Below are 14117 nucleotides of genomic sequence, written 5' to 3'. Positions count from 1 at the left end.
CTGGTATGGATGTTGGAAGTTAAATTTTGTTTTCTTATCATTAATAAGAGAAAAATAGAGTGACAAAATATGTTAAAAACCTAGCAAAATGTGTATTTTCAACAAGAGTATAAGAGCTCTAGTATCGTGACATAAAAACTCAAATGTTTTCAGTGCCAATGCTAATCCATAATTCTAGCGCTAATTAAATGATCCGGAGATCTCCAAAGACCAGTAAAAGACTGAAGATGAGCCTGAATGACAACTCTAATAATTGTACGGACTCTAATGATTACACAAACTGTGAATGGCATGCCCTAAGATATAAACTTACAAATTCAGTTATATTACTATTTCCTATTGCCGCGTAGCTAACCAGCAATATGTTATTAGTGCTTTATTTGTTCTGCACTTAGTTACTATATTATAATTTCATTAATCATTTATTATATTTTATATACTGTATTCATTATATTCAAATATTTTATGTCATATTTCATGTAAACATTTTGTGTGCCTTGAGATAAATCCAATCAGTTTTCCTACTAACTTAATTTCCTAATAACTAAATTTTCTGCTCTCACTATCTGGACTGCCTTGGGTCGACGGCCGCGACTGCAAGCCTTTTCAGATGGGGGGGGGGGATAATCTGTAATGATATTTTTAAATCAATTGATTAAATTAAATTCTACTAATATTGCTTAATAACGTGTTGGCGATTCTCTACCTAAATTGCATCCCTGTTCCTAAATTTTGGCGAAATCCTTTCTTTATCATTCGTAATAGTGATCTCGTTCTCTTTTCCAGTACTCTTATCTACAGCAGACACATTCAATATGCCATTGGCATCAATATCGAAGGTAACTTCAATCTGTGGGACACCTCTAGGTGCAGGAGGAATGCCAGTTATTCAAACTTTCCAAGAAGATTATTGTCCTTGGTCATTGCACGTTCACCCTCGTAAACTTGGATCAAGACACCTGGTTGATTATCAGAGTAAGTTGTAAATGTTTGTGTCTGACGAGTTGGAATGGTTGTATTACGTTTGATGAGCACAGTCATTACACCACCAGCAGTTTCAATTCCTAGAGACAGTGGGGTTACATCCAACAGCAACAGATCTTGCACTTTTTCAGATTTATCACCATTCAAAATTGCACCTTGGACTGCAGCACCATATGCGACAGCTTCATCTGGATTAATACTTTCGTTAAGTTCTTTACCATTAAAGAAATCTTGCAGTAGCTTCTGAATTTTAGGAATACGAGTAGATCCACCTACCAGGACAATATCGTGGACTTGAGCTTTATCTAATTTTGCATCTCGCAAAGCCTTTTCAACAGGTTCCAATGTGCTTCTAAACAAATCAGCATTCAGTTCTTCAAAACGGGCTCTTGTTATGGTTGAATAGAAATCTACACCTTCAAAGAGAGAATCAATTTCGATGCTGGCTTGAGTACTTGAGGACAGGGTTCTCTTAGCCCTTTCACAGGCAGTATATATGAGAAATTACATTTCATATATATAGAGAGAGAGAGATATAGAAGACAGATAAATTTAAACACCTAAAACCAATATTAATTTGGAATCAAAGCAAGGCAATTCCTCAACAATATTAATAATCGCAACCTCGTATAAGAGTTTTAACACAATTATAAAAAATAATCGAAATTAAAATAAGAATTAATAATTGAACAAACTCGAAAAGTAAAAATGCGAAAGGGAAAATATACAAATTGTTAACATGTAAGAATTAATCTCCTTTTAAAGAGCTCGGTTACCCAAAGAAAGTTTTCTCAGTTACATGAAATTCGAATTCATATTACAAGAATTTATTAAGTAAATAGTTCAGTATTTAAAATCATTCTCTGGGATTTGGATATACTTATGGATTACGAGGAAATGACGACGCCCTTATACTTATACTTATTCTCCGCGCTAAGGGGGTCTGAAGTCTCGTAATTTTGCCTGAAAGGGCAATATTTTATGATTCATGCAGTGTCTTAAGAATAAAGCTTTGAATATTATAATGAATCATAAATAAATAAAAATAAACGAAAGTCCTTAATACAAATGAGATGAAAAGACGAATGATTCAAATTTTATTGGAGAGCCAAAAGTGTTAATTTTACATTTAATTTTGAATAAAAGTCTAAACATTATAACGCGTACGAAATTTTTTTTGAAATAATAATAATAAATAAAATTGTAATGAAAAATATAATCAAAAATTTTAAAATAAGTAAATCAAGTTCAAAAATATAATAATAATAGTAATAAAATAAATAATATAAAAATTAATGGTAAGGAAAGTAAAATATTAAGAAGAAATAAATATAAAATGTAAAAAGTAACAATAAGAAAATACAAAAAACACAAAAGTAAATATTAATAAACAAATAAGTAAAAATAAATAGCATTAAAATTGAATATGATATAAAAATAGTAAAAAATCCATTAATTGCAAAAATATACATAAAAAAGTTCTTAATCTTTAATTAAGGGCTTTAAGTTTGGCTAAAATGCACAGTTTAGTCGCATTCAAGCCGCATCCTTGGCTCCCCACTTAATGTCTCTTTTATTAAATAAATATAATTCAGCTTATGAGCTCAATTTTTTATCAGTCACAGGTCCGTCAAGGAGGTCCCCACTTAGTCACTCACTGGTCAATCAGCGTGCAATTTTTTAGCCAGCGACTGGTCAATCATCGAGATCGTCATTTAGTAAGTCTCTGGTGTGTCAATGAACAATTTTGGTCAGATTGATGTCATTTCGAACAAATTTATGACGAATATAAACTGAAAGTATGTCAACTTAGCTCAGATCTTGATAGGTTGCTTTAAAGTGTTATGTTTATTTTTAATTATCTTAGAGCAAAAATATTTGAGTAACGCTTTTCTTAGGTTTGAAAATGTGAAACGCCGGCTACGACGTGAGGAAGGAGGCTGAGTATTCTCGTCATCAAGGTAGATAACAGCGACAGTATCAACGACGATATCAATAAGGCGTTCTTCAAATTCTTGAATTGGTTTCACTTCTACACTGTCTACATGATCCATTTTGCCTTTTATTTCTATTTCCTTATTTGTGTTGATGAGATTGCCGAAATCGATGTCCCCTTGTGCTCCAAGATCGTTATGCGATACAAAGCATTCAGCATCCAATGATTTAATAGATGTATTCAAACTGAGTTCTTCCTGGTTAAAGGTGGTTGTAGCGGTATTCATGCTTGTTTGATTACCTGAGTTATAAGGTTTTGGAAAATCAAAATTCTTTTCTGTTTCTTGATGAAGGTAACTAAATTCATTTTCATCACTGAAAAGGTACACATCAGTGGGATTATTATCGAAATCATTTTGAAAAAGGTCGATGTGGTCAGTGGCACTATCAATATGCAAATTAAGATGGTTATTATCAAAAGCTACGTTAGAAACTTGGAGGAAATCGGTGTCATTGTCTATATCCACTTCAAAGGAATCGTCATTAAATTCATTAATATCAGCATATGAATCAAGGAAATCTACATTATGTACCTTCTTTCCGGCATTAAGGTTGCGTTCATTACGGTTAATGGTGTTTTCATCATTACTTTTCCGAGTTTTCTCTTCTCTTCGAGGAAACAAGATGAAGGCAGTCGCAAAACAAATAAGTATGCCCAATAGGCTGTCGATAAACGGTGTTGGTATAAAAACGTAACACAGTACTGTCAACAAAAAGAAGCCCATTTTAAAAATGGCCCCAATTCGATTTTAGCAATAAAAATAATATATTTAAGCAAATAAGATCCACACGTAAGATTTTAGCACCACTAGATTTGATATCTCTAATGATTATGGTTGATAAGCATTGTTAAAAAAGTATTCATTAACTTTGTTGTAATTCAACAGAAGCTGAAAAACAATTATTGGTAACTTGATTGTTACAAATCTTATTAAAAGGATTCTTTGAATATGTAGCAATGAAAGATCTTCTGATATATAATTCATAATAAAAAGGAAGTTTCTTTGTGTGTCTTTCGTTTATGCTGCCTGTAAGCTAATAGACCCAGGGCTACGAATTTGGTACATAGGTGCATCTAGGCAAGAGCCAGTGTACCTCGAAGCGAGTATTTCAAAATTGGAATATGTTTTTTTATCGTATGTTTTTTCATGAAATCGCATCAAATCGATAATTCTCTCTCATTATATCAGCAATAATGCTATTGTATCACTATTGCCATTGTTTATTGTATCAGGACTGTTGCCATTCGGAAAGATTAAGGCGAAAATTAGCGTTTTAAGAGATTGTAATTAATATCTCTGATTTTGCTATTTTTTTGGATAAAAGAGGAAGCGGAAAAGCGGACAAAAGAACGAACGCTAAACTACCGCTCCCATAAATATTCAAATAAATATTTTTTGGGGGTTTCTTGTGATACAAAACATAAACGTAATCCTCATATATATATATAACCAAAGATTATTATTATTAAAATGAAAATTATGGGAAACATATATTTCAATTGAAAAAATACTTTCAAAACTTGATGTTTTCCTGGTTTTATGAGTGCAAAGCGCAGAATATCATGTTTACCGTAGACTCTCATGCAAAGCGTTTCTTCTACCTTTGGTTAGGTGAAAATGAATTTAAATATAAACACAATATAAAATATATAAAAATGTTTTTAATTCTTTAATAGGCACCTATTTATGATAAAATCAACTGATTAGCATAAAATTAACTTATATTAGCGTTATATTCTTAGTGGGAAGGTATTCATGCCTAGGAAGGCCTTTAAATGATAAGCTCAACAATATGCTTCCATACAAAACCATCACAAGACACAACATTCTGACATCATACCAGGCTACGACAGTCATAACAAACATTCTGAACATGGTAAACCGAGTGAATAGAATATAACGTTTCAATTCTCTACATTCCTCAAAAATAAGATATAATAATTTGAGTGACATGGAGTGTTCAGAACGCCGACATTACTAAGGGATTCAGGGAATGGATTTAAGTTCGCTCGTGCGATGGTCACTTTCTCGTCCAACAGATTATGACTAGAGAGTGGAAGGGAGAAAGGGACTTATATGTCATCTTCGGTGCACGAACAGAGCTAAATTATGCGCCTGCTTAAAGCTGTAAGCTGAATATCATTCTAACACTTACACACATGCCTGAAAAAATTCATGAGACTTAAAATGGAAATCTTTATTATCTTTATACTACTTAGTGGGTCACAATCACAGAGTTAAGAGAAGTGGAAGTTTAATTAAACTTTTCTTTTGTCTCTCCTCTAAAATCTCAGAATATTATATTGGATATAAAAAGTCTCACATCGCTTTTCCTCCTACTGAAACCCTTTGCTTCTTATTAATATAAATAATAATAATTGTTTTCCGTCACTACTTACCTGACATGAACATATATGTAATTTAGGCACACGCACCCAACAAAATATCTGATTTCGATACCACACGACTTCCCTGTAAGGACTATTAATTTATAGACATTTCTGCTTCAATTGATTTGCCCCTGTGTCCTCGAATTTTAATTAGATATATATTTATATTTCAATTAATTCAGTTCTCACTTCGCGGCGTAGCAAAAATCAATGGAGATTCAAAACACCTTCATTGAAAACTGTAAAATATATAAAAATCTAAAACATTAAATGCAGTTAAAAACAATTTTTACAATTAAAATTAGAGTTTCTGTGTCCAAACAAGGAACTCAACCAACAGGTAGACAGACCAAAATTTTTGGTGTACAGTTTTGAAAGTTAATGTTTAGTTTACCTTTGCAAAAAGACATGGAAGCTGGCGCACCAAATGATTTAATCAACAGTTCTAATAACAGTGTCTGGCCTCGTTACGCCTACTATCACTTTTACATTGCTCATAATTCGACAGCTATCGCATACACGAAAGGTGTAAAATCCATAACCGAAATATAAGAACAACATAAATTGACCTTTTAAAGGGTTAAAAGGCAAAAATGCAAAATTTATTAATATATAAGAACAAAAATACAGAGCTAAACTAGCCGGTGTAACAAGACAGGAATGTATATATATATTTATACATGTTAAAGTGACCGATTGCAAGGAAAAAGCGAGGACTACAACTAGATATTATAGCACTCCCATATACTAAAACATTCTAAGGCTACTCATTCTCGAGTTATTCGAGATACGTATCTCACGAAACGAAAATACTTGAAAATACCGAAAAATCTCTGTGCTGAATCTATTTTACAATCCGTTTTTATAAAAAAGTGTGCCATATATTTTATGTCCAGATACTATACCAAAAAAAGTCATTCCAATTGATTTAAAGCGGTGGAAATGAATACTTTTCTTAAAATCTGCTGCCCTAAATTTTTCGCAACTATAATTCTTCATTTAACTCGTACAGGGAACTAGAAGGTGACAGTTTTGTAATTTCAATTCTGCAAAGCCGATTAACGGAATTTAGCTTTGTGATGTAGCCGTTCCTCAATAGACACTAATGCCGGCTAGCTTTAAAAGGATTTATTAACAGAGCACACAGGAACGGTTACAAACAAAAGAAATATACATAAAAAATGAAACATATACCAAATGGAACATCAAACATCGAGAATAACATGACATAGTAAGCTCTCATCATGGCGGCTGGAGGTCGACTGACGTTTTTTCATATCGCCACGAGATGGCGTTTAAATAAAATAGTTCGGTTACAGTTCATGAGTTCATGGCGTGAATAAAATAGTTCAATTACACTTAAATAGGTCTGTTACAGCTTGCATTTTTCATACCGAAAAAGCGCGTCTTATGATGCATCTTATTAATCTGTAATGATATTTTTAAATCAATTGATTAAATTAAATTCTATTAATATTGCTTAATAACGTGTTGGCGATTCTCTACCTAAATTGCATCCCCGTTCCTAAATTTTGGTGAAATCCTTTCTTTAGTATAAAATATATTAACCTATTGGCGCCCGCCAAATCGCCAAACTCATAAATCTGTCATATTACATAAAGTCCTTAAGAACACTCCTGACAAGAAGATAGCGTCACCTCGTTATTTAAATTAATATCGCTGATTGGAGGAGCCTCGTGACGCACACATATGTATAAGTAGGGCTTCTGCTCAAGGTACGAGGAGAACGCTTGTGAGATGGATGCTAAAATAAACCTACCACTTTATATTCCAAAATTTGTCTCATTCCTGTTGCCCCGGCTGCACAAAACAAATAATGTATGAGAAATTACATTTCAGAAAGCCGGTAGGATACCACCTTCAAAGGGATTATCTAAAAAAGAAGATACCCCAAGGATTATACGGATAAAATGTTACGCACTTAAGATGAATTTGACGCTGTGCGACTTCTATGTTTCTACATTTTTCTCTAGGCGTTCTTGCTTCAAGAGAATCATCCTTCTGTTATCTGTATTCTGGTATTCTGCAGATTATTTTACGTCCAGAGAAGCACCCTTCTGCCCCCTGTGATGCGTGATCTGTGTTTCCATCGAAAGTTCGTCGTTCATCAAATGTGCTCTTACCGTTGACCTACTTTTGAGGATGGAAATCTTTCCCTACGTCTACGGCGTTCTGTGTTGCTCTCGAGAGCTTTGTGCTTGTGTGGTGATTGATCGTGTTTTGCGAAAATCTAATTAAGAGTGCACAAAAATGTGTATTTTCGTGTCGATTTCATCACTCGTATTCTCGTCACAATAAGTCAAACAGAAGCAATTAGTAAAAAGATTGGCGATGCAAATGATATTATTACTATTGAATTATAATTACTGATTTAATAATAGTGTTTTTATTTTGAAAATTTTAAAAAGTATTATATTGGTATAAATGTATTTTAAATTTGGTATTTAAAGGATGTATTTTCTTTTTTAACCCACAGGGCGGCTGGCATTCAAATCTATTTACGTCTCGAAAACTGCAGTAAAAATTAACCATGTTTACAATTTTTTTTTTATTTAGAGTGAACCAAAATTGTCCTGAAAACGGCCTTTGTTGGATTTTCTTCCCCCCCTCCTTGTAGCACATGGAGGTAGGAAAGGGAGGAGGGGCCATTCCGCGCTAGAAGTGAAGCACTGCTTTGAAGCTTGGGTCACCAGACGGGGTGTTTTTTGTTTACATTCAGAAGCTCGCTTGACAAAATTCTGATAGTATTTCGACACACGACAGTTCCATAGAAATCGAAAAAGGGACACTCTCGCATGAAAGAAACATTTATAGTGTGATGGATAATAACAATTTGTATAGTTTACTGACATTTACGCAAAAATCACATCTTGTCTATTTTTCGATAACTAACAACAGCGATTTTGATTATGAATTTGTTTTATAAAATTCTAAGCTGTTGCACTACCAAAATATAGATTCTAAGAAAATTGCTAGAAGAGATCTGCCAAAATTTATTTTCTAGAAGATTTGAAAAGTTTGAAACTTGATGGCTAAATGTAAATATAAAATTATGTATGTTAAAATATTTGTAATTAGGCACATAGGTCAGATTAAGTTTTTATTAAATAGAGTAACGCATGCAAGGGCTATCTGCCTAAAGAGAGAGATGCCATCGTGGGGAAATTTTGAAGAAAAACTGACCTTTGAGTGGGTATTAAAAATAATACTTATAATTTTCATTCAAATTATATTCATATATATTTTTTATGTAAAACTTTCGGGTGTATGTTAAATTAGTGTAAATTACTTTACACGAAAAATATAGTGAATGCACAGAAATTAAAGATTTGCACATGCCGGAAATGATAAATAGGAAATATGTATGGGTATTTATGCATGTGCTTGCAAAAAGCATGTATCTGCCTTTGACAAAATACTTAAAAAATCATTAAATTATTTATAAATGTATTTGAAATGAAGAATTTATTCACTTATAAACAACTGTGATAGTACTGCGAAGAAATCTAATGATTAAATGTATCTAATTTATAATGATTATAAATGTTATCTAAATATATAATAATCTTAATATTGAATTGTAAACATAAATTGAAATCCTGTTGACAAATACGTTATAAAACTATTTAAGCAAGAATTGTTCGTATTGGAAAGCAATCTGCTAAAAGGTATTGTAAAGCAAATGCTATGAGATGCGCACTTAAGAACGTAATAAAGAGTTTTGGAATATGTATTGTTGAAATGAAGGGTAAAAAAAAAATCTGATAAGTATAATTAAAAGAATTATTCCCTTTACATTTTATAATAACTCAGTTACAAGTTTTAGATAATACTTAAAAAAAAAAAAAAAAAAAAAAAAAAAAAAAAAAAAAAAACTTATTTTATTCCCTTTCAGAAATGTTCAGAGAAAGTCAAATACTATTTTCCTAATAATTCTCTAATTTAAAATGAACTGAATAGAGCATTAATTATAAATTGACTTACATTTTTCGATTTAAAAGAAGCCAAAAAAGCATGTCATATTTAAGAAAGTATTTTAGGAAGAAGCTCTATAAATAGAAAAGAAATAATGCATAATTTTAATATTAATAATACAATAAACTTTGATCTTAATTTTTGTACCTTAACCGAATAAAATCGAACTACCTTAATTTTTTTTTCTAATGTAATTAACGAAAACTTGTGAAAATATTTCATTCAAATTAAACCATTCTGAGAAAACTGTCCTGTGAAAAGTATAGCATTTAATTCCGTTCAGAATGAAATGTTGTTTAAAAATATGTTGTTTTCACATACTTAGGACTCTGAAATGTTGTAGAAAAAGAAAATATATACATTTATATGTATATTTGCGACGTAATTACAAAATATTTACACCCGAACGCGTCAAATCCCATAGAACTCAATGCTAAATGACCCAATGTTTTGGTCACCACGTAGGGATCGCCGGTGCTTCAGAGCAGGGTACGGAGAAACTTGTTTAGGGCGACTCCTTCTTACTTCCTACCTCCATGTTGTAGCATGGAGATGCCTTGTAGGGCTATCAACAAGTCGTTTCACTTAAGTGATGGTTTCCTACTGTCCTTTGATTACCGCCTAGAGGCGATTAAGCAGATGGGCTGCTTTTGCCCTCACGGAGGAAGGAACACGTTTTGTGTCCATGCTTTGGTTAGACGAAAAAAGATATTTTTTTCTGGAAATCCAAAACAGAAAAGGAAGTTTTGTATTGCCTTGTTACTAATTTTGTGCATATTTCTAATCTTAATTGTTTATCAGAGCTGTGCCAAGATATTTTTTCACCTGAGGCAGAAAGGTCAATGCGCGTCCATATAAATATAAAAATAGCTACACTTGTATTCAGCAAAAGTAATTGTATTAAATCAAAATGTCATAACTCTTATAGCATAATTATACCATAATTCTTAAAGTATTTTTTAATCGTAGTTTTATAAATTCAGATAAATAATGTAGCCAATTATTTATAATTTTCAAATGAAAACGTTAAAAAATTCGTTTTTGATAAATAAGAAATAACACTGAAATGCATATTGCATTAATTTCTAGGTTTTCATGCAATTTTTTTGGTTTGTTTTATTGATTTAAGTTTGACGAAGCCTATTTCCCCTAATAATTAAAGTAATTTTCGATTTCGTGTAGCCAATTTGGCGCCTCTTCTAGTGATTCACATGAGCCCGGCTTTGTTGCTTTTTAAGTATAAATGTTATTGATTTTTATTGCGTTTCGGTATTTTAATGTATGTTTATAGAATGTTAATTTGTTTTTATATGCATATTTCAGTAATATAATCTTACGACTAGTTATACAGTGTAGTTTAACTAATTTTCTGCTTTTGATTCATGTTATCGAGCTTTAACGCTTAGAAAAAATTTATAAGAGGCTTAAAATACCTAATTCCTATTGAAAGCTGCATATAATTGATAGTTAAATTACTATTAAAATAACAAACACATGCTCAGTGTCAATCATTTCGACATAATGTTTATAATTCATTTTACCACTAATTTATTTCGTTTATCTTGTTTCATATTTGTAAAAGGGGACTTTACCTTTATCGCATTTATTGGTTGATAGAAGTTATGAAATATTGAATATTTTGAAACAAATTTCAGTCATAATAACCTTATTAAAAATTTTCTACATATAGACAAGATGTCACAGATACCTCTCAGTTTCCGAACTAAATTACATGGTACTGAAATTCGGTGCATTTTCATACGATTATTTTTGACAAAAAGAGTTACCTTACGTAAATCACAAAAGAATATTGTTTTAATTCTTAATTAAATATAGCACTTGTATTAAATTGCTAAAATTCATTGCTAGGAAAATCTCGCTCTAAAAAATTAGATACTTTTACCTTTCAAAGTGGAATTTTTGTGGTTTTCTCTGTGCATAATGTGGGCGCGAGTAAGTTTTTCTTAGAATGTCCTCCACGGAGGCATTCCTCCCTTTAGGCAGATAGCTCTCGCATGCTTTCAAGGGAAAATAAAGCAAACCAAAACAAAAGCTTCAAAATTGGTGTTTAACATTTTTTTGGGTTCAAATACGCAAATTTCGTAGAGATCTCAATTCACATTATCAAATGTTATTATTTAAATAAATAAAAGCAAGCTGAGAATTTCCATTTAAATTGTTTGTTTTAAAATAAAAAATAAGAACAGTAAGTTTTGAATAAATCTTGTCAACATCAAGCAGGGACAGGAACATGCCAATGTAAAATTTAATATTAGGCCAAAAAGAAACGCTTTGACGTAGATTTTGGATAAAACTTAATCAAATTCGCAGGTAGTCAGAGACAAGCCTTTCTTCAGTAGAGAGAAAAAAATGTTTCTGAAGTATTTGTGTATTTATTATATAAATATTTTAATGCTTCCATAGCACTGCTAATCGATAAAATTTATTTGATGAAAAGTAGGAAGTTTGCTTTTAAAATTACGATTTTTCAACCTTTTTCAGTGACATATGCGGCATCAAAAAACACGTCTGGCCAGGAGGCAGATTAATGGCTGAAAAATTCTTAGAATTTAAAGAGGCATCGAACAAGAAAATTTAGGGAAAAATTAGGGATGGCGAAATTCTAAGAATTTGGCACTTGACAACGGCAAAAGTTTTAGAATGTAGAGAGCTACAGAATTTAGGCAGGGCAAAATATTTTAAATTTATAGAACATCGGTCAGTAGAATTAAGATCCCACAGCGATTGCACTGAGAAACAAATCAACCTGCTTATCGATTATGCGGATGGACGCAGATTAACTTCCGAAAGCTCAGTGAAGCAAGAGCTATACATAATGCAGCTATTTACGATTTCTGCTATAATAAACTGAAATTTAATATAATAATTTAACACTATATATCAGCTTACGAAAACATGATGATACTTTTGAGAAAATTTTTTTAATTTTCCAGTACACTTAAAAAAAAAAAGTACAATAGATTATATAATGATATTACTAACAAAATGATGCCGATGACGCATTTAATTTTTATCTTTTTATTAATCTAAATAAATATGTCATTGAGTTTTCCATAACTTATAGTTTTGCAAATTAAAAATGTTCAATAATATAATGTGATTATGGTATTATTGGTATGGTACTATTCAAGGCAAAGCACACGAGGGTTATCTGCCTAAATGGAGGGATGCCTTCGTGGAGGACTTTCTAAGGGAAACTGGCTCGTATACACGTTACACATGGGGAAAACCACGAAAACGACCATGCAGCCAGCCCGTTCGCGGGATTCGAACCTCGGACCGAACTACCAGTGTTCAGCGTCTTTACTGCTCGGCCGCTGGTGGGTAATATGTGATTATGAAAGCTGTGTAAAAGAAGAAAAATTCTTGCATATTCGTCAGGCAGCATACGATGGGCATCTGTTTGAAGAAAAGGATGCGTTTGTAGATGACTTTTTCAGAGAAACTGGTTTGGTATATTCAACCTAAAATTGACCAAAATACCAAGCAACGAACGCATTCGCCGGAATTCAAACTTAGGCAAAACTACCAGTGTTCAGTTGCAAAAGAGAGTTAACATAAACAGGTAACATGTCTGAATATAGTATTTATTGCATCCAACAGTGATATGATTTTCTGATATAATTTAATGGAATATCACTGTAAAAGAATGGGAATCTTTTTTTTTTTTTTCCTTTTGTAAGGAGATTTTTTTCCACTTTGTTTTCAACATTTGGTTGAAATGCAAATTAAATAAATATTTACAAATGCAGAATATTGGATAGTTATTGATGATTTCGAGATTCAGTTTCTGAAATCCATTTCATGTGTCATTTCCTTAAAAAGGTGATACTGAAACTAACTTTCGAGGAGTAAAATGATTACTAGAAAAGAGTTTCCGATTTCTTTCATTCTTTTTTTCTCATTATAAATTTATCCCGTAGTTCTTAGAACATTCTTCTATCCGTAAGTGATGATTTGCTTTCCGAGAACATTTTCTGAAAGGAATAAATTACTTAGTCTTCAAACCATGGGAAAATCTTGCCATCGCCGGTACTTAATTCCCTTCATTTACTGAGATAACCTGCTTTGTTATAAGTATGGTACTTGTTTTCTGATTTTTACTGAATTTGCATGCTCAAAGCTATCTAAATAAAGAAACGCTATTGTGAATATCAGGGTATGAGTACATATATGAAAGAGTTATATATTTTTCAGAATTCCCCTATGGGCTGTTTATTCTTAGGGCAGAAAGAGGAAAAAGCTTGCATACATCGCCATTCCGGGAAACTAGACAGTACCTAAAGCATTACTAGACAGTCCGGTTTACCAAACAATAGAGTTTATCTGATTCCTAGTTGTAAAAGCTGACAGTTATAAATTGTTATGTTCATGGCGACCTTCAGAAGACATCAAATTACTCCAAAAGTTCCGCTGCTATATATTTTCAGACTGCAATTTTGTTGCTTTAAATTTTCGAAAATACCTATTTTTTAAGTATTTTTCGGTACTTATATTAATATTGATACAAATAATATAGAAAGCACCAAACGTAGCTATGATGTATTTCAATTTGTCCTTAGTATTTTCTCACATATAGTATTAACAATTTGTCTACACGTTTCTAATGTTTCACCATAGTAAACCTTCTCTTTCCGAATGTATTCAGTTCCTTTTCACTTTCGTTTTCTGCTTTTTTTAAAATTTTATTTATTTATTTATTTAATGTTACCATATCCTGAGTTTTACT

The 14117-nt window shown here is 31.9% G+C and overlaps 1 pseudogene; it reads right to left on the bottom strand.

Annotated features, from left to right (window-relative positions):
* Positions 1-706: 706 nt before the first annotated feature.
* On the bottom strand, positions 707-1479 carry LOC146996337 (heat shock cognate 71 kDa protein-like; annotated as a pseudogene).
* Between the last annotated feature and the right edge of the window lie 12638 nt (positions 1480-14117).

Source organism: Stegodyphus dumicola, chromosome 7 (assembly GCF_044657685.1).
Source record: "Stegodyphus dumicola isolate Sdum_Otavi_A_Nest chromosome 7, ASM4465768v1".
NCBI lineage: Eukaryota > Metazoa > Arthropoda > Arachnida > Araneae > Eresidae > Stegodyphus > Stegodyphus dumicola.
The sequence above is the reverse complement of the archived record's forward strand: the minus strand, read 5'-3'. Positions and strand labels throughout refer to the sequence as shown.